Raw genomic sequence first — 19,653 nt, 5'->3', positions numbered from 1 at the left:
TTAATTCCTTTTGAGTTTATTTTTGGGTATACTATAAGAAAATGGTCTAGTTTGATTCTTTTGAATGTAGATGTTCAGTTTTCCCAGCACCATTTACTAAAGAGACTATGTTTTCCCATTATACATTCTTGACTGCTTTGTCATAGATTAATTGACTATATAAGAGTGGGTTTATCTCTGGAGTCTCTATTCTGTTTCATTGATCTATGTGCCTGTTTTTGTGCCAGTACCATACTGCTTTGTAGTATACCTTAAAATCTGGTGTGATACCTCCAGCTTTGTTTTTTCTTTTTCAACATTGCTTTGGCTATTTGGGATTTTTGAAGTTCCATACAAATTTTAGCACTATGGGTTCTAGTTCTATGAAGAATACTATTGGAATTTTGATAGATTATATTGAATCTGTAGATTACTTTGGGTATGGGCATTTTAAGTATATTATCTCTTCAAATCCTTAAGGATGTCTCTTTCCATTTATTTGTGTCATCTTCAGTTTTTCTATAAATGTATTTTAGTTCAGGGTACATGTGTTTTACCTTCTTGGTAACTTTATGCCTAGGCATTTTATTCTTTTATTCTTTTAGTTGTAATTGGAATTATTTTCTTAATTTCTCTTTTTACTTCATTATTAGTGTCTAGAAACACAACAGGCTTCTGTATATTGATTTCATATCCTGCAGCATTACTGAACTTATTGATTACTTCTAATAGTTTTTGTGGTGTCTTTAGGGTTTTCTCTAACCAGTATTATGTAATTTTCAAATAGTGACAGTTTTACTTCTTCCTTACCAATTTTGTTGCCTTTTTATTTCTTTTTCTTGTCTAATTGCTGTGGCTACAACTTGCAGTTCTGTATTGAAAATAAAATCCTTGTCTTGTTCCTGATCCTAAGAGAAAAAGCTTTTAGCTTTTAGTATGATGTTATCTGTGGGTTTTTCATATAAGGTATTTATTACATTGAGGTATGTTCCTTCTAACCCTAGTTTGTTGAGTGTATTTATCATGAACAGTTGTTGAATTTTGCCAAATGCTTTTTTTTTACATCTATTGAGATGATAATATGATTATTATCCTTTATTTTGTTGATGTGGAGTATCATATTGAATACATTGTAGATTTTGAACCATCTTTGCATCTCCAGAATAAACCCTACCTGGTTGTGGTAAATAATCCTTTTAATATGTTGTTAAATGTGGTTTGCTAATATTTTGTTGAGGATTTTTTACTATATGTTAATTAGGCATATTGGCCTATGTTTTCTGTTTCTTTTTTTTTTCTTTTCTTTTCTTCTTTTTTTGTGGTATCTTTTTGTTTTAGGATCATGGTATGGTGGCCTCATAGGATGTATTGGGAAGTTTTCCTTTCTCTTCTATTTTTTGAAATAGTTTGAAGAGACTAGGTAGTAACTCTTCTTTAAATGTTTGGTAGAATTCATCTGTGAATCCATCTGGCCCTGGACTTTTATTTTGGTTACTAGTTCTATTTTTTTCTAGTAACTGATCTGTTCAGATCTTTTATTTCTTCCTGATTCAGTTTGGGGAGATTGTATGTTTCCAGAAATTTATCTATTTATCCTAGATTGTCCAGTTGGTTGGCATATAATTTTTTATATTCTCTTATAACCCTTTGTATATGTGTGGTGTTTGTAGTTACTTCTCATCTTTCATTTATGATTTTATTTACTTGAGTCCTTTCTTTTTTTGTGATGAGTTTGGGTAAAGTTTTAGCAGTTTTGTTTATCTCTTCAAAGAACCATCTCTTGGTTTCACTGATTTTTTTTTCTATAGTTTTTCTTGTTTCTATATCATTTATTTTTGCTATGATCTTTTATTATTTCCTTAATTCTACTCACCTTGGTGTTATTTTTTCCTATCCTAGTTCCTTTTAGTGTAAGGTTGTTTGTTTAATGTATGTATGTATGTATGTAATGTATGTAGAGGTAGGATTATATTGCTATATATGTCCCTGTTAGAATTGCTTTCATTCTATCCCAAAGATTTTGGGCCTTTGTATTTTCATTTTTGTCTGTGCATTTTTTAATTTATTCTTTGATTCCTTTGTTGACTCCTTGGTTGTTTAGGGTCATGTTTAGCTTCTATATGTTTGTGTTTTCTCCAGTTTTTCCCCCCTTATGATCGATTTCCAGTTTCATACCATTGTAGTCAGAAAAGCTGCATAGTATGATTTCAATGCTTTTAAATTTATTGAGGCTGTGTTTTTGCTGTTCAGCTTGGGTGCTTTCCATTACCGTCTTCCAGATCACTGATCTTTCTGTGTCTTCTAATCTACTATTGATTTCCTCTAGTGTATTTTTCATTTCCATTATTATATTCTTCAACTCTAATTGCTTCTTTTGTATATTTTCTATCACTTTGTTAAAGTTCTAACTGAATTCATCTACTCTTTTCTCCAGTCTGTTGAGCGTATTTATGACAATTGCTTTGAACTCTTCATCAGGTAGGTTATTTATCTCTGTTTCATTTAGTCCTATTTCTGAGATTTCATTTTCTTCATTTAAAAAAAAAATTAATGGTTATTTTTGAGAGAGACAGAGTGTGAGTGGAGGAGGGACAGAGAGAGAGGAAGAAACAGAATCTGAAACAGGCTCCAGGATCTGAGCTGTCAGCACAGAGTCCAATGTGAGGCTCAAGCCCATGAATCGCAGGATCATGATCTGAGTTAAAGTTGGGTGCTTGACCAAATGAGCCACCCACGTGCCCCATCTTCTTCTTTCATTTGGAACACTTTTGTCTGTGTTCTCATGTTACTTGATTTTCTGTGGCTTTTCTTTGCTTGACTTTTGTTTCTATGGATTGGGCAGAAAAGCTATTTCTCCTAAACTTGAAGGAATGGCTTTGTGTGTGGTTATCTCTTGTGTAGACTGGATGTGCCTGGTGACTTTGGCTGGCTGGCTTGACCTGTGGCTGGCATGGGCCAACCTAGAAAGAGTTCCAGGAGCTCCCCACTATTTGGCAGGGCTCAAGGCTGTTTCCTTCATATTCTAGTTGCCATTTTAAAGCATGGATCTTTTTATATGTCCAGAGTAGACAAATCTGCTCACAGTCCCTCAATGCTATCTGTCCCCACTGAAGCTCACAGCACTGGGGATAAGTGTTCCCTTTGTTACTGTGTCTCCATTTCAGTCACTGTTCTCCATGTGTTCTCTATATTTTTTTGTGCAGTTGTTCAGTAAGAGCTTAGTACTTTTTCAGGAGAAATTGTTCTATAAATATGTGTCTGTGTCTTTGGAGGAAGTTAGTTCAGGGTCTTCCTACACTGTCATCTTGGGTCCTCTCCTCAACTTTTAGCTTTTGATTTTTTTTCTATTTACTATGACAAAACCTGGCTTAGATGACTACTGGGGGTAATTTTACATCTGAGGAATTTGAGTTTCAAAATAGGAGAATTTCTGCTATGCTATTGTAACAAAAAGTTATATCACCCAAGTAGTCCTGGAGGATTGTCACATGTCCCAGGAGACAGCTGGGGACTTGTCACCTGACTCTGGCTAGATATTCTGTTGGATGGCGGCTGCCTTATCTCAGTTAAATGATTAAGTATAAGAGATACACTGTATCCTGGGGTCCATAGCACATTCCCAAAGCATAAATAGCAGGTGTTACTCCACAAAGTAATGCACCAAGACATTTATACATATGAGATGACACAAACTGAAATCTGAGAGTCACATCAGTCATATATGAAATCAGAAAGCTAAGGAGGTTGAGAGAAGATATTTCATAACATCTTCCTGCCCCTGTTCCTTACTTGTGTTTATAAGATATCACTTTGGACCCAATCCATTTATCACTCATGTATCTGCATTGTTTGGTTCTTTAAGGTTGTGTGTGTAGGGGGTATAAATATGTTACATTTGGTAACATATTTTCTTCAAAGATACTCAGAAATGTAGGATTGCAAAGAACTTTAGTGTTTCATCCAGGTAAAGTTTTGGGGCTTCCAGTATTTCTAAGACCAGGATGTATGGCAGTTCTTATGGAATACTAGAGAAATGTCTCAAAATTTTTCAGGAGTCACACCATGGGCAGATGTATTGCCTTCTCTCTGTACCTAGGAATTCATTTCCACAAGACTGCAACTGATACTATTTGGCCACCAGCAAAAGAACAACCCTACTGGGTGGAATTTTCCCTCAAGATATTTTAGAGGATGCCTTGCTTTCAAACGCTGGCCAATGACCTAATGAGAAAAGAGGAAAGTTTGCTATTTTTCAATACAAGAGCCACAGGTATTTATGAAACTTATTTCTCACAAAAGTAGCTGGACTTGTGGCAGGAACATGAGGCTTCATTGTCCAGTGAACATCCTTTTCCTAATTTAGAAATCCAGTCTTAATTTACAAAGGGAATAGGCCCATGAATTTATGCATGCAATTCACACATTTATGTACTCATTGAATGAATATCACTTAAACATTCCAGGTACTGTTACACTCTAGTAATTGAAAGATTAGTAAACCAGTGTCCTTAGATCAGGAGGAGCTTCCAACCAAGTAGAACAGACATATGTGTGAATTGTCATTATAATTTAATGTAAATGTAAGAGATGTATGAATAAAATGTAATCAAGATGCAGAAGGAATGAATTAAAGTCCCTGGTGATATCCAGAGGATCTAGAATATTCCAGTTATCTATCTCCTGGAAGATTGCAATAAAAGGAATTGAAGGGCTATTTTGAACTACTGGTTCAAAGTAAATCTTGATGTAAATGAAGCAAGATTTTCTGCAGTTTAGATGAGTCCAACAATGATATATCCTCATCTAATGATATATCTAAGCTGAGAAACCTTTAAGAGACAAAGGAAGATCTTTTCACAATTGCCCAAGGACACCAAACATGTCTTGCGTATCTTCCTGCAGATTTAGACTTGGAGACAAGAATTTGAAAATAAGCCACTTATTTGGGAAATTACCCCAGGAATCAGTACTTGGACAGTGAGGAATTAAGACAAGGACAGGAGGGAAACCAATAATAAATACACAACAAGCCAGTTACCACTGTGGTCAGGGGGAGCTCAATCCTGCTGAAAAACTGAAAATCAGTCTAGAATATACCTCAGAGTTATACCCTAAGGAGATGGGAACTGGGCTGTTTTTTTTCTTCAGCTTCCATCTTTCATTGTCGGGGGCCCACTCCTAGAGAAATAAATTACTACTCACTTCTCGCCCGTCTTTCTTTTGAACCAAGAGAAAGTCCATATAGAGAGAGTCCCAAGTGCTTGTACTGGAACACCTTGAACATGGACTTGAATGTGACACCAGGTGTTATAGGTGGAAACAATAGCATCTACTATAATATGTTAACTAAGACTGTTCCAGGAAAACTGAGACATATGATCTCCCTGCTAATGGCTCCATATATTAGGAATACATATTTTTCCATCTCAACTTGGGTTGTATATGAATCTGAGGAGTTCAAAACAATTAAATTTTAGGGAGACAAAAAAATTCCATTATTAGACTTCTGCTAAGATCCTCTCCTAATATCTTGCTCATATAATTCCACAACTATATAAAAGCTCACTGGATTGCTATGTTCCCTCATTCAATTACATTGGCTCCATCTGTACTTACTTGTGAAAATTCTCTAATTACCAGCCACACATTTAATTAAGCACTTTCTTAGTCATTTAGCATGAAGTTGTGAAAGTTGTAAAACTGAGAATCAGTCATAGGAGACAAATAGCAAAAAGCATAATAGACCCACCTGTTCGAAATTGGTGGAATAAAATAAATATCTAGAGCATTAAATATTCTAAGGAGCAACTTCCACTTTATTGTTTTGCAAAATGGCTTTTGATTCATCATTAATGCTCTCAGTAATTAATGAACACCAGATGGAATGTGAAACAGACAGGGCCACATCTATCAAGAGGTGTTTTCTCAGAGTTAAATGAGGCAGTGAGCTTGGGAAATTTTCACCTCCTTTAATCTTGGTACAAAGAAGGCCCTTACATCCATTTATATATACTTTGGAGGAAGCCTGGATGTATGACTTGACTTCTGTGGTACCCAAATGTGAGATGTGGCACTTTCCTCCCATCCATCTACAGGCATACCTCAGATACAGCAGGTTTGCTTCCAGACCACTACAATGAAGTGAATATTGCAATAAAATGAGTCAAATTATTGTTTTGTTTTGCAATGAATGTAAAAGTAATGTTTTGCTATCTGTAGTCTATTAAGTATAAAATAGCATTATGTCTAAAAAGTAGTGTCCATACCTTAATTAAAAATACTTTATTGCTATAAAATGTTAATCATCATCAGATCTTTCAGCAAGTTGCAGTCTTTTTTGCTGGTGGAGGATGTTGATGGCTGCTGACAGATAAGGATGGAGGTTGCTGAAGGTTGGTGTGACTATGGCAATTTCTTAAAATAAGACAACAATGGAGTTTTCCATATCAATTGACTCTTCCTTTCAGAAGCGATTTTTTCTGTAGCATGCAATGCTTGCTGGTTGATAGCATTTTACCGACAGTAGAACTTCTTCCTAAATGGAAGCCAGTCCTCTCAAACCCTGCTGCTGCTTTATCAACTAAGTTTATGTAACAATCTTTTATTATTATTTCAGTGTTTTCCACAGGATATTCATCAGGAGTAGATTCCATCTCAAGGAACCACTTTCTTTGCTCATTCATAAGAAGCAACTCCTCATCCTCTAAGGTTTTATCATGAGATTGCAGGAATTCAGTCATATCTTTAGGCTCCACTTCTAATTCTAGTTCTCTTGCTGTTTCTTCCACTGAAGTCTTGAACCGCTCAAAGTCATCCATGAGGGCTGGAATCTAATTCTTCCAAACTCCTGTTCCTGCTGATTTTGACCACTTCCCATGAATCTTGAATGTGTTTAATGGTATCTAGATTGGTGAATCATTTCCAGGAGGTTTTTAATGGACTGCTCAGATCCATCAGAGTAATCTCTATCTATGGCAGCTATAACCTTACAAAATGCATTTCTTAAATAATAAGACTTGAAAGTAGAAATCATTTCTTGATCTATGGACTATAGAATAGATGTTGTGTTAGTAAGCATGAAAACAACATTGTGTTGTACTTCTCCATGTGAGCTCTTAGGTGACAAGGTACATTGTCAATGAGCAGTTATATTTTGAAAGGAATCTTTTTTTTTTTTTTTTCTGAGCAATAGGTCTCAGTAATGGGCTTAAAATATTCAGTAAACCACTCTGTGAACAGATGTGCTGTCATCCAAGCTTCGCTCCATTTTTAGAACATAAGTAAAATAGATTTAGCATAATTGTCGAAGACCCTAGGATTTTCAGAATGGTAAATGAGTATTAGCTTCAACTTCAAGTCACCAACTGCATTAATTAGCCCCTTAAAAGAGAGTCGGCCTTTCCTCTGAAGCTTTGAAGCCAGGCATTGACTTTTCCTCTTTAGCTATGAAAGTCCTAAATAGTATCTTTTTTCCCCCCAATATAAGGCTATTTCATCTTCATTGAAAAAATGTAGCCAGCCATCTTCATTAGTTATTTTAGATAGATCTTCTGGATAACTTGCTTCTACATCAGTATTTGCTGCTTCATCTTTTACTTTTATGTTATGGAGAGAGCTGCTTTCCTTAAACCTCACTAACAAACCTCTGCCACTTTCAGACTTTTCATCAACTTCCTCACCTCTCTCAGATTCAAAGGATTGAAGAGAGCTAGGGGTCTGCCCTGGATTAGGCTTTGGTTAAGGGAATGTTGTACCTGGTTTGATCTTCTATCCAGACCACCAAAACTTTCTCCGCATCAGCAATAAGACTGCTTTTCTTTCTTATCCTTCAAGTGTTCAATGGAGTAGCACATTTAATTTCAAGAAATTTTCCTTTGCATTCACATCGTGACTAACTGTTTGGTGAGAGAGGCTAGCTTTTGGCCTATTTTGATGAAGAGAGAAAGAAGCAGGGGGATGGCTGATCAGCAGAGCAGTCAGAATACGTACATTTGTTGATCAAGTTCATACCCTTATATGGATATAAGTGCCATGGATCTTCATGGTGCCTCAAAAAAATTACAATACTATGCCAAAATCACTGATCACAAATTACCGTAACAAATATGGTAACAATGAAAAAGTTTGAAATATATTGAGAATTACCAAAAACTGACACAGAGACATGAAGTGAGCAAATGCTGTTAAAAAACAATGGCACTGATAGACTTGCTCAAAGCAAGGTTGCCACAAATCTTCAATTTGTAAAAAACAAAACAAAACAAAACAAAAAAACACAACATCTCTAAAGCACAATGTGAAACACAATAAATTGAGGTATGCCTGTATTTCTAATACAAAATTCTACAATCTGACCCCAAATGTCTTAAAAAATAACTTATTTCTTCCCTGTTGAGTAGGAAGAACAAGTTTGAGAATCGAAAAAAAATGGGAGGAAAGAGGAAGAAAGCAATCCATATCATTCCACATGGCAAAATTATGGAAATAAATGAGTTCGTAATTACTCTATGGATCCTTGCTTAGATCCATAGATCTAAGGGAGGGTAGATATATATTCACAGCTGAAGCATATCATCAGTAATTAGTACTTCTAAATAGTAATAGAAACAGAAACTCTGAGGTTCTCTAAGGAAACCTAGAGCAGAGTCTAGGGAACTTCAACATGCAGAGTGATGATTGAAGATGAGGTAATGTGAGATTAGGTAGTAAGCCAGGATGCAATGACTATATTCTGCAATATAAGAATGGAAAGATAATCTGTTCTTTAGACATTTCTATAACTTCCCTTGTATCTGAAACTTTGGGAAGTCTCAAAGGTAATGGGATAAACTAATTCATTCTAGCAATGAAAATTTAACTGGTAGAAAAGTTTATGTGGAAAAGACTCGATCAGAGATGAAACACAAAAGATAGGCTATAATAGAGTATAATAGAGGAAAGCTCTCTTAAGAAGTAAATAACACAGAAATGTAATGGATAACTCTGTTTTGAGTCTAGGTCTTGAGTTTGAGTTTTTATCCAAACCAATCAGAAACGTGGAAATCGGACTTATGCAAGTTAGAAATGAACACATTTCTGCCATTTGAAACTGATATATCAAGCCATTTCCCTTACTTTACCTTACCATGTTCACTCTCAAATTTGGGCTCTTGATCATGGAGCCCCCATTAATTTACTTAATATTAACCATTACTTTGCCTTCCATCCATCTACATAATGAATCCACCTACTTTAAGGGCCCAACCCAAGTCTAATCTCTCTAGAAAGACTTATTCCTTTGACACCAGCCTCTTCTGAAATACTTTGATACTCATGATCAGTACCACCCAATTCTTGACGAAAATGTGGTCTGTTCTATAATGCTTGCTATTATTTTATATGCACAGCCTTATAGCTCCAACTAAATTATAGATTGCTCCAGTCATGACTGTGACTTATACCTCTGCATACCCTTAGCATTGATCATAGAGTAACATGGATTCATGGACTGAGTTGAAACATGGATTTAATTTAAAATCCCAGATTTAAGGATGAGGCACCTAAGACTCAGAAAAGGGAAATAACTTTCCTAATGCTTTCTAATGCCTTTTAAAGAGTTAGTTACAGTGTCAAAACTGGAGTATATAATTTCTGCCCCAAATCTATTGTTTTTCTATTATATAGATAGCTTCCAAGATCTGATATGTAATGAGACAAATGTAATTGTTTTAAAGTTCTGGAAATTCTTACAAGCATTTTGCAAAACCCAAGGATCAGAATACACCACTTTTGGCAGGGGGAGGGGAGTCTTTTTAAAAGTTGGAAAACTGGAGAGTTTCCCTCTAAAGAACATTTAACCTGTTTTCTTGAAGCAGGGAGCTTGGGGTTTTCTCACTGCTGTCCCTGTTCCTTGATTCTATAGAAGAATCCGCAAGTAAGGGTTAATGTCATTTAAAGTAAATCACACTACCTTACGATGAGACCATCTTTCTGTCTTCCCTGGTAGTTAGGAAGTCTATAAATTTGGTGCCAGTGTCAAGTGGAAAAGGTCTAACTACAACTTGAGACTTCATCAAGTACCTGCCTGTCCCTTCTAGCTATAGATCACTCAGCATTTTTTGAGTAGCATATGAACTTTCTTCCAAAGAAAAAGTAACAAATACACAGTAAGAGAAGAGGAAAAAGTAGACAAAAAGCACAACGTGAGAGAAAACAACAGAGAAATCTCTGCTTTGCAAGGCTTATACTGTCTGACCCCCACCAAACCCCCAAATATCACCCACAGGTAAGCATGTGACAGCTGCCAGTCTGTAGATACAGGTGTGAGCTGCTGAAAATACACAACGCCTGGATTTCTTTTATTTTTTAAGTTTTTATTTAAATTCCAGTTAGTTAATATACAGTGTAGTATTAGTTTCAGGTATACAATTTAGTGACGCAACACTTACTCAGGTATACTCAGGTATACAGTGTATACTCAGGGATACAATTTAGTGACTCAACTCCCAGTGCTCATCACATCGTTCTTAATCCCTATCGCCTACTTAACACAACCCCCTAGCAACCTCTCCTCTGTTAACTGTAAGTTTTATATAAAGTTAAGAGAACACCTGGATTCCTTAAAAAATGTAACAGCAAAGATTAGGCTGAAGGAGTCTTGTAGGGACAGTGCACATTGAGCGTAGGTACAGAAGCAAAACTGGGGACTTAGAGGAGTGCTCTGTGAATTTAGCAATCACTATACATTTCCCTTGAATCCTGAACAAATAGCAGAGCCTTAATCTAAGGGGAAAAGATTGGCCAACTAATAAGTCCAGGGCTTAGAAACTTGAAGTGCTTCTAATAAACTTCTTGATTTTTAAATTTGTGTTAAACTAGTATATTTTCTTAGGAAGTTATCAGAGCTGCCTTAAATACTCTTTCCTACTTCTTGCTGTTTTTGAGAATGTTCACAAACTTGGGTTTCTGAAATGTGCTGACTTTTAAAAATTAATTCACATTGGAGATAAAACACTAGGAATCTTTCATATTTTGAATAGCTCAGAAAAAAAAATGAGACTTTACTTGACAACTAAAGGGATTTAGAAAACAATTTATGCTTATGCTTCTTTGAAAACCACTCTTTCAACATATCCCTGAGATTCTTCCTGTCGAGTTGAACCAAAATAATTCCTGGAACCAAAGATAATAAAGACATGTCCTACATGGTGCTGATTAATTATAAAACAACTTGTTACTGAAATAAATTTTTATGTGTGTGTGCATGTAAATTCTAACTTTGACTTGGAAAACAATTCACTACAAGTGAAAGTGGATTTGCATTTCCAAGCTTTGAATGCTACTATACATTTATAGTTAATGTGACTTACTGTTGCAATTCAGGGTCAGGACTAGGGTGAAGTGAATGAGATTCCTAGGAAACAAAATTTAGGAGACCTTCACTCTCAGTACTGACATTGTACTTGCAGGACCCTCTGAGTCAGTGCCTTCTTAAGTTTTTACCCTGGGAACTCTATGGCCTCACTTTGGTTCCAGCCCTACTTGCAAATTGTGGCCTACACCCTTCACCAATAAATGATCTGCCACACTATCTTGAACTGATTATTATAGTGTTGACCACCCTAATATAGCCTCTCTTACCATCTCTTTCTGTTCTAGTAAACAATTTAGACCTAAAAGTGTTTGATTAATGTATGCAAGGGATGGGAATGGGTCAAAGAGACGAGAGAAAGTGTCATCTTAGAAGCTAAAATTCCAACTACAGTGACTGAAAGAAATGGAGGAAACCATAGTGAAATGCCATCTTCTAACTTCAGGGCATTTGAAGTCAACAGGAGAAAACAGTATGGATCTGGCAACTACCTTCTCAGAGACTAAGCTGTAAAAATTCAGCATAGCTGTGATTCAGCAATTTCTGGTGCTCATCATTTTGTGAGCTTCTGTCTCATTCTAGATATTTTGCTAGGTACATAATACATATTATCTCCAGTTCTTACAGTTAAGTACAGAGTATCAGTGATTACGGTGATTCATTGAACCCATGAAGCTAGCAAGTGTTAGAATCTGGACTTTAATCCATGTTCATCTAGCTCCAAAGCCTTCAGCCTAGATCCTTGCTTGTTTTATGTGATTGTAAGTAATTACTGAAATTAAGGAAGCCAGGATGATGTTATGATCCATCAGAATATACTGTGGGATATTGGCCTTATGATTTGGGCAATACTTAAACGTCTCAAGCTGAAACCAGATTACTAGACTATATTCTCACTGGGTTTCCCAGTAGAAACACTGCACTATACTACTCTACATACACTCTTTAACACAGATTGAAACAGAAACATGTTTCTCTCATATCAATATGCAGAATTAAAGATCTTATGCTTACTAGGTTAGCATAAGCTTGCAAATAATTAATTTTCCTATAAACTTCTAGGAAAGCAAATATCTCAGTTCAATTAGTAATTATAGCAATGTTGCATGGGTTTGAGAAGATTAGCATGCTTCATATTTTAGTACTATAATCTTTACTTATCAATAACAGGTTTTTCACTTACATTTGTTTTTCCTGGATTTGTAGAGGAGCTGCTATAACTTGTCCTTACTGGAAGTTTAAAAAAAAAATGTGCTCTCCTTATAAAGGAAACATATGCCTGAAATCATAGTTATTAAGAAGGTTTTTTTCCTGGGGCACCTGGATGGCTCAGTCGGTTAAGTGTCTGACTCTTGGTTGCAGCTCAGGTCATGATCTCACAATTCATGAGTTCCAGCCCAGTATCAGTAACCTTTGCTAACAGTGCAGAGCCTGCTTGGGATTCTCTGTCTCCTTGTCACTCTTTGCCCCTCCCCCCACTCACTCTCGATAAATAAATAAACAAACAAACAAGTAAAATTCAAAAAAACTAAAAAAAAATTTTTTCCTAAGTTGTTTATTTCTGGCTTGAGGAATAACTTTGAATGAATCCATCCATTCGCACACATATATCGCTGTTAGGACAGGGAATGTGTGTGTGTGCAGTGCTTTGGGATTTACGTGTATTTGGGAGAACAGGACAGATTTTTGCCAAACATCTTAAATGTGTCAGATTTCCTGTTTAGCACTTTACATTTCATACTCACAAAATTTGATGATGATCTAGGTTTTTCAGAACACTTCTGGTTATTGTTGGTAGAAATCCAACTCAAAATAGCTTAAATCAAAAAGTAGTTTATAAAACAGGCTCATATAACCACAGATGTAGGGGTAGGCTAGCTGCAGTCACAGGTGAATCCAGGGACTCAGATAAGATCATGAGGACACAATATTACTCTCCAGCTCTGAGGTCTACGGTGTCATCCTAGCTCAGTTCTCCAGCAGTCTCCCAAATCATATTAGCAAAACAGCTGTCAGCAGCTCCAGGCTTATATCTGTATCTCATCAGTCCTGAGAGAAAGTAAATTTTTGAGATGTTTCATTGAATCCCAGAATTGAGTCTAACTGGACTGCTGTAGGTCATACACCCAGCTCTGAGCAAGAAACAGTGATAAGGAGAATTTAATGCTTGATTGGCCAAACCTGTATTCTATTGCCTGTTTAGTGCTGAGGCGATAGTTACTCTACCTGAAACAAATGGATCTAATTTGGGGAGAGGGGCAGTTCCCCAGAAAAGCATCAGGAATTATCAGGGAACAGGGGGATGGAATAAGCATAGAGTTGCTGAATAAAATATAAGACAGTCGCTTAAATTTGCATTTCACAGCAAATAATGAATATATTTTTTAGTATAAGTATGTCCTAAATATTGCATAACTTTTAGTATAAATAAGTTCCAGCAATATTTGGGACATACACCCACTATGATATGATCATCTGAAATTCATAGTTAAATCGGTGTTATTTTTATTTGCTAAATCTGGTAACCCTAAACAAGCAGAAACAGCAGTGACCCCCCCTACAGATGCCCTATTATTTACATTATTTACATGAGAATGTTATAGCCCAGAGAATTTTCATAAGAAGTCCTAAATCATATACACATTACATATCTTGACAGGAAATAAGCCCATGAGTGTCTCATGACAAAGACCTGTTATTTTACTCCTATCCTTCCCCACCACACACTCCTTAAGAGGTCCCAGGTGCTCACTGGGACTAGGGAACTGATACTGGATTTCTACTTGGTGGTGCTCAGCTGGGATCGATTAAAATGACCCCTTGACTCAACACTAACTTCAGTAGGATCAGCAAACATTTTCAGCTTCCTGTTATTTTAAGAATTTAAATTAGCCAATATTCTGCAAAATGTACCTTTTCTCACTGGGTTCCTTCTTGATTACATGGCACATTGAAGGAATATTCCAAGGCAGAAGGAAAAACTGTCTGGGAAGGGACACGGGGAGATTTACACAGAAAGCGACCTCCATCTCACATATCTTACTAATAAAAAAATTAAAGGGGATTGGTAGCATCTGGAGTAGATGGTTCATGGTGACAGGAGACACTGACAACTTGGGCTCTGTGGAAGAACAGGAGGAAGTTAAAAACCTAACAGAGAGGATTTAAGGAGAACAAAAATGTTGTTTCAGTGGCTTTAAGAACATAAAGTGGACACCAATTCTAGGCTTAATTTTATCATGCCTGTGTTACCTGCTTTGTTGTCATTTCAGAAAAAAATGAAATGGTCCATTTCATCTTCTGAGATACTAGATCCACAATGTTTTTCACTGTCTTACAGAAGTTAGTATATTAAGGTTAAATAAACCTTCTAATTAAGAATCTCCTTACTGGGCTTGCAAACTTCCCTGTGAAGACAAAGTACAAAGAATTGAGAATGGAGATGGAGATGGAGCCAAGAGAACGCTTGCTTAACCTGATTTATTAGCTCATTAGGATGGCTTAGCCCCTATCGTTTATGGACACTTGGTCTAGATGAAACCAAAACAAATGGTCAATTCAGAGAAAATAATACGACACGATAATAAAATCAATAACTGGATTCAGTTAAGGGGTAATTTTATTTAGTCCTTCCTGTTTCCACAATGACCCAGCACCACCAAGTGGACGTAAGAAACTCATAACCATGACAACAATGCTTAACACTTCTAATTACTTAGGTTGTACGCTAAATTCTTGTGTTACTTTTTTTTTTTTTAATTTGCAACCATTACATGAGGTAGGTTTTATCTTTACATTTAACATATTAGGAGACTGTAGTTCCAAGATTTGCAGTAGAATTTGCTCAGTGGGGTTTTAGCACAAATCTGTTCAGTTGTAAAAATCCATTCTGTCAACCACTGCACCATACTGCTTCTCCGGGCTGCAAAATAAGTATAAAAGCAAGGTCAAAAAATCTTTACTTTAAAAAAATATTTGCACATCGGCTACTCAACAAAATAACTTAAGTAGATGACCTCTATGACTCCTTTCAGGAAAATAACCTAATCCTTTCAGGGAACCTGTCATAACTGAGCAACACAGAGCTCTTACCTGCACCCTGATGTCCAGGGCCTGTCTAAAGGCCTAAGAACTTCCTGCCCTGGCTGGCACCAGAAGGTCCTGGCAGAATTAATTCCCCCAACTGGAATGGGCAGTGCAGCTCTGACTTGTGTGACTCCTTACAGCTAACACCCCTAATATAAGGAGGTGAGATGCCTTCTTCAAACACCACACACCCTGGGTCTTGGATTTTCAGCCATGCTGCTCCTCTCTCAAGTAATTCTTTCAATTTCTAGTCCATAATGATCCAGCAGCCAGTCTATTAAAAAACAAAAACATGGGGCGCCTGGGTGGCTCAGTTGGTTAAGTGTCCGACTTCCGCTCAGGTCATGATCTTGTGGTTCACGAGTTCGAGCCCCGCATCGGGCTCTGTGCTGACAGCTTGGAGCCTGGAGCCTGCTTCGGATTCTGTGTCTCCCTCTCTCTCTGACCCTCCCCCTATTCATGCTCTGTCTCTCTCTGTCTCAAAAATAAATCAATGTTAAAAAAAAATTAAAAAAACAAACAAAAAAAAGTACTACTTTGCAGAATACAGTTAAAGAACTATATGGACATATATTTTGGAGGTAAAACCTATGTATGGGCTGCTATTCATTTTCTTGATGCCCCACAATTCCTAACCTGGCCCCCCCAGACCTCCCCTTTTTCTTGGTAAATACCACCACCACTCAGCTGTTCAGGCTGATGGATTGGCCAGGTAACCAATTATCTATAGCTGTGGGGTCAGGGGTGGTAGGGTTGAAGTGAAAAGAAACAAACCACACCATCTGGTTGAGGGCTCATGCCCTGTTTAATTCTGTGACCAGTTTTGTGCATGATGCTACCATCAGAATAGCTGTGAGCATTTCAACAAGGACAATAAGGAGACACCCTCTTAATCCAGAGGAATGAGTCTAATATTTGGAATTTCCAGTCCCAAGTGATGAACAGAATATATAAGGATAAATATATTTTTCCATACCTCGAATCATACTTTCTTATGTTGAGGCCATTTTATTGTAAATACAAAGCCAACCCTGGCAGTAGGGTGAAGGAGATCGCCAGTACTGGGAATTAAATTCAAGGGCCTCTGTTAGAGTATCGGCTGCCACTTTAAAGGCAGGATGTGAGGGGAGGGAAAAAGCCATTTAGTCCCTTTGTGACTTCTTACTAAATTGTAGATAGTTTCCAGAACTTTGCCCAGATTGTGATGCTTTTATGATTCTATGCAATCTAGTAAAAGTTGAATCTCTTTACCTAGAAGCATCGGAGCACTGGCCTTATTTCAGGTTGCTGGAACAGAATGCCGTGGTCGGATCTGGTGAGACTCTTTCTGGTTTGCAGCTGGTGGTCTTCTCCTTATTAAGACCTCACAGAGGTGGGGGGAATCTAGTGTCCCTTCCTTTTATAAAAGCGTTACTCCCATCACGAGGGCCCCACTCTCAGGACCTAATCTAATCCCAATCACCTCCTAAAGTCCTCATTTCTAAATACCTTCGTATTGTTTTGGGGCCTTCAACATATGAATTTAGAGGGGGACACAAACATTCAGTATTTTCTGTCTAAACATCACTATCATTACACTTATTAAAAAATATTTAAGGGTCTGCTAATGTTTCTGTGCCGACACGAATTCTACAGACAGGGAACTTTCCTGGGTAATTCTTAAGCAGATAGTGCTTATTGAGTAATTACTATAGTCCAATAAATGTGTTAATACATAGTCTGATCTCTAAAACAATTCTTTAGGGTAAGCACTATTCTTCCCTCTTTGCGAGTTAGAAAACTAAAGCTTAGTGAAAAACTAATTGGCAGAGGCAGCAAGATTTAACTCCAAAGAACTGGATCCTGCTTTTGTTTACAGGTATGAATGGAAAACTAGCATTCTTTCTGTATTGCTGCTGAGTGGAGTAAACTGGGCAGAGAATGCAAGGGATGAGGGAATTGGCATTTCTGCAGGGAAGTAGAACAGTCATTAAGGGATTGATTGCTCTGTAGCTGGACCTGAGTTCAAATTCCATTTGTCTTATCAGCTTTGCAACCACAGGTATTAGCCATGTGTTTCTGATATTCTGATATCCAGGGCCCCAGGAAAAACTGCCTCTCCCAGGTTGAACCAATTTCCAGAGTTAGTAAAGGACTCAGCTGGGAAGGCAGCTTTGATCTACAAACCCACCAATCCAGAATCTGTATTCCCAACAGCCTCTCTTTATAGGCTTTTATGCTCCAAACTACTATTCCCCCAACCCTGATCACCTGAGGCCAGGTACCAGACACATAAGGGCAGCCCCTATACCTGAGAGCCTGCTGAACTTGTTCGAATTAGCCAATCCTAAAGCCTGCTTACCTGTTGCCGCCCACAGAAACCACTATAAAGGCTCTTGCCTGCATTTCTTCCAGATCCCTCTGTCTCCCAGTAAACCCTGGGGCTTCCCTGCAGGGCTTTCCTTGGCAAGGCTGGCTTCCTCCTCTTGGAACGGTGAGTAACTACCTGTCTTTTCAATACGGTTGTCTCCCGGATCTGTTGGTTCCACCAAACCTGACTAATAGTAAAATCCACATTTTAAAACACCTAGGGAAATTCACTGAACTCTCCTGTCTCGATTTATTTTCTGTAAAATTGTTGACCACAAATTTCTATATGAGAGGGTGTGTGAAAGCCTCATCCCAGGGCCAGGCTTGGGGTATGAAGTCAACAACTGGTCATATCGTTGATGTTACTCTGAATCAGAGTATTCTCATTACACAGTTTGCTTCGGGAAAGCACAGACCAAATATGGTTCATCTCTGCATGTCTAGTGCATGGCAGAGAGTAGGCACTCAAAAAATGTTTGTTGAATTTTAAATAAGCTAAAGCTTTTATTCTTCCCAGAGGCCCATATGATTGACATTAAAGACCTAATTGGGCCAACCTGCCTTTCTGATCAGATAAATGATCTGTGCCTTTGCAAAATTAGCAAAACCATTAGTTCTCCAGTGTGTGTATTTAACCTGTTCATATTCTGGGTATTTACATCAACATATTAAACACACAAAAACATAAAAATGACAGGAAAATTTCTCATATACAGTTTTCTCATCTTGCTCTATAAACTATGAAGAGTTTGGGGGTCTATCTTTTGAGGAAAAAAAAAACTTTACACATTCTTTTTAAAATGAGATAAATAAAACCTGTTTTTCCCTTCCTACGTGGTGTCTGCCGGGTACAAATGATTGCCACATTAAGTGGAAACAGCATGCATCCTCTTGAAACCGGGCTCTCCTAGAATTGCTTGATCCGACTTTCTTATTCTTATTATGCATTCCAGATGCATAGCCTAGCACAAAGGCCTGGTGAGTAAAGTGAAGTCATTCTCAGGAAGGCTTTGGACTCAAATGACAATTAGGGATGAATGAGATGATCTGAACTTCTGTCCCATATGTGCATGCTCTGATCTGCCTCCGACGTGAATTTCTTTGCCTGAGTTGGGGAAATCTTATCCAGGGCACCGAACAGAGAGCATTGGTATTAAGAGCAGATACTGTCCTGTCTGCACAATAATTTCTTGGAACCTAAAATTCTCTGTAATAACTTCAAAACCTATGGTACCTATGGGAGAACAGGATATAAAGAAAGTGAGTGTGGTATTATAGGAGATTTCTAAATACCATTACTGCTGATTCTGAGTGACAATACGATTACAAGATAATGGCCACAAAATTGGCTAGGGATCACATCTGCTTCTCACTCTTGCCTGTCTCTGGTTACCTTCTCTGTGGGCTGATATAGTGTGATTTAGAGAGGAACCTCCTTTCTCCCCTTCCAGGTCATGGAGTGCCCCCCCCACGCCTCGCCCCCCTTTTGTTTTCGTGGTTTATCTGTCATTTAGGTTGCAACATTTATCTTTTATTTCACCTATAAATAAGAGCACTAGCAGAAGTTGGACCAATATTAATAACACATACCTTCTAGATAACTTACAACTTTTTTCTAATGTGCTTCTAAACCCACAGATGTTACATGGCTGAAACTGCTTCTGTTTTTCTAACATTAGCTAACTATTAGGATCAGCCTGAAAAAAATAATCTATAAATAATATTTAAATAATCACTTTGTCCCCACTGTCTTCTGGGTATTATACCAAGTTTATTGTACTCATTATCTCTTATCCTTAAAAAATTCTCCAGGCTAGACCTACCCATTTTATAAATGAGGAACAAAGACCCAAGGAAGTTAAATTGGGCAGCAAAAGTCACCCATATAG

The 19,653-nt window shown here is 37.4% G+C and overlaps 2 long non-coding RNA genes across 10 annotated transcripts in view; one reads left to right on the top strand and one right to left on the bottom strand.

Annotated features, from left to right (window-relative positions):
• LOC111561971 overlaps nt 1–19,653 on the top strand; it is a 307,562-nt gene that overhangs the window by 143,333 nt on the left and 144,576 nt on the right. For all 6 annotated transcript variants that reach the window (XR_006583144.1, XR_006583145.1, XR_006583147.1 and 3 more), the window contains 3 exons: nt 4,076–4,249; nt 16,671–16,730; nt 17,810–17,888. This is a non-coding gene — a long non-coding RNA (uncharacterized LOC111561971). The remainder of the gene's footprint in view (nt 1–4,075; nt 4,250–16,670; nt 16,731–17,809; nt 17,889–19,653) is intronic.
• On the bottom strand, nt 12,804–17,090 carry LOC123379128. 4 transcript variants are annotated; one of them, XR_006583152.1, is made up of 6 exons: nt 16,667–17,090; nt 15,422–15,689; nt 15,125–15,251; nt 14,582–14,736; nt 14,243–14,450; nt 12,804–13,378 (listed from the first exon to the last, which is right to left on the bottom strand). It is a non-coding gene; the product is annotated as an uncharacterized LOC123379128 (long non-coding RNA). The 4 variants fall into 4 exon arrangements; XR_006583151.1 differs by having other exon boundaries at nt 12,804–14,450; nt 16,667–17,082; XR_006583150.1 differs by lacking the exon at nt 14,243–14,450 and having other exon boundaries at nt 16,667–17,081.

Source organism: Felis catus, chromosome C1 (assembly GCF_018350175.1).
Source record: "Felis catus isolate Fca126 chromosome C1, F.catus_Fca126_mat1.0, whole genome shotgun sequence".
Classification (NCBI taxonomy): Eukaryota; Metazoa; Chordata; class Mammalia; order Carnivora; family Felidae; genus Felis; species Felis catus.
This window is presented reverse-complemented; position numbering and strand designations above follow the sequence as displayed.